Genomic DNA, 2414 nt, shown 5'->3' with positions numbered 1-2414 from the left:
AATTATAAACCGTAAATGTATTCCACGGAATCGTGTCCTTGTGCCTTTTATTTTCGATTTTAGGTGTTTTGTAGATCAGTATAATGTATATTGCATTACAGTTTTGTGAATACAGTTTATTCTGAACACCATTCATTACAATTAAATGATACACAATTTTACGACTGTTTGTGTTAATTCAAGAGACACGAATCATATAACAACTTGAAACGATTCTACCCACCGGTCTACAAGATAAATACACAGTAAAATATATTTATTTTCTAAATCAGTTTTCTGATACAAGACATCTCAATATGTAAATAATTTCTGTTTGTTTAGCCTTGCTTCTAAATATACGATTACTTACATATATCAAAAATTAGATATATTTTATTGATTCGTAGTAAAATGATCTTATAAAGTTAAATATATAAACATCAGCCAAGTGTTGAGATAGATAAACACCTGTTTTAATTTATAATATGATACACCTACATATATTTATAATAAGTATAAAACATGAGCCGTTTGACAGTATTCCATAGTATAACAACTATTGTCATCAATATGAATACTGTACAACTTTGTCTGGTTCTGGTTTGTCTTGTTGCTGTTGGACCTGTTTGGGTAAATAGTGTTTAAATTTATTATCCATTGGGGTTTTATCTTATATTGTTAATTCCATTTGGCGAGACAGCTGCAAGTTCAACTAGTTCCAAATTGTCTACTTTGCACTTCCAAAGTTTACGATGAGCCATAGCTAGGCTAGAAATCTGGATACACATTATTGACCATTCCTCTACGATCTGCATAGCCAAGTGGACGTTAATCCTTAAAATACTGGCGTTTTTACAAAGAGGGTGGATAAAATAATTACTTAGGGTATAACGGATTTATCAATTATATAGATTACATTCCTTTAATGTTATCTGATTCACCAATTATCGATTACATTCCTTTAACATTATCTGATTCACAAATTATAGATTACTTTCCTTTAACGTTATCTGATTCACCAATTATAGATTACATTCCTTTGATGTTATCTGATTCACCAATTATACATTGCATTCCTTTAACGTTATCTGATTCATTAATTATAGATTACATTCCGTTAACGTTGTCCGATTCATCAATTATAGATTATGTTGGAGACGATGTTTATTTGCAATTTACAGTTTACGAACATTTAAAACGAAAACGATGTACAATGTACAATCAAAATTTTTGATTCGTTTTAAAGGACCAATTTTCCCAAAGGGCATCCTGTTTTACCACATCACTTAATTCATTAAAGTTAATTTCCTTAGTACACCGTGGGTACAGGTTACTTCCTTAGAACATAATTGATTCATCAATATAGATTACAAGCCATTAACATTATCCGATTCATTACTTGTCGATTACTAAAGTATAACTCATTCATCATTTTTAACCAATAAAATGGTTTTGTTTAATAAAAATAATAAATAAGTCAAATTATAACCCAAGAGATAAACGATACGTCATTATAAATATGTAATGATCTATTCGAATTTCTGATTCAAAGCTATGTATATGAATATATTCATAATTATAATATTCAATCTTATCTGTTATAAACTTAATGCATTGTTAGGAATGCTTAGCTTATTTCTTCCATATTTGACGAAATAAACAGACTAATCTTGTTTCAGCTAAAACTAAAATACATTTTTCTCTTTTGCTTTCAGATATCTGCACGATCGAGAAACAGTAAGTGCATTAAATCTAAAATGTGTTGAAATGCGCTTTAGATCATAAAGTCTGTCATTGAGTCAAGTGGCATGGTTTACAACCCACACTTTTACGTAGCCAGGAGTAGGGTCGCCTGTCCAACCTTGTGGGTTTTCTCTGGGTAACCCGGTTTCCTTCCTAAATAAAGACGCCTAGGCGCAAGCGAATTATTGAAAAAAATTGAACCATATGCTAGTCCAAAAATGAGCTAGTTCACGTCGAGTGCGAGTGGGGGTTAAACTCCATTCCCCCTCTCTTGTTAATATTCGGTTCGATTCTTACTATTTATATTATGTAAGATATTTAACTAGATATAGCTCAATCCCAACAAAACACTTATGGCCTTGCTGGGGACACACGGTAACTCGCTATGTTTGGCGATGGGGCAGTAATCAGGTCTTCCAGGTTGATCCCGATATTGGTCACGAAAGCGTCTCAACTTTCTGATGTTACTATGATGGTTCCAAATTGTTTTGCTATCTTCAGGTTTATGTCCAGCTCCATTAGATCCAACTGTAGTATTTTGTGCTGCAGTAGAAGATGTTTGTCAGACTGATGCTAATTGTTCTGCTGATGAAATATGTTGTGATGATGCATGCGGTAAATACTGTCGAACACCATTAAGCTTCGATGAATGGATCCGTGAGCAATATCCAAAATATTTTTATTAAGATGTC

The 2414-nt window shown here is 32.4% G+C and overlaps 1 long non-coding RNA gene across 1 annotated transcript; it reads left to right on the top strand.

Annotated features, from left to right (window-relative positions):
- The first annotated feature begins 509 nt into the window (after positions 1-509).
- On the top strand, positions 510-2414 carry LOC126829837 (uncharacterized). Its single transcript, XR_007683541.1, has 3 exons — positions 510-609; positions 1695-1716; positions 2224-2414. It is a non-coding gene; the product is annotated as an uncharacterized LOC126829837 (long non-coding RNA).

This window comes from Patella vulgata, chromosome 8 (genome assembly GCF_932274485.2).
Source record: "Patella vulgata chromosome 8, xgPatVulg1.2, whole genome shotgun sequence".
Classification (NCBI taxonomy): Eukaryota; Metazoa; Mollusca; class Gastropoda; family Patellidae; genus Patella; species Patella vulgata.
The sequence above is the reverse complement of the archived record's forward strand: the minus strand, read 5'-3'. Positions and strand labels throughout refer to the sequence as shown.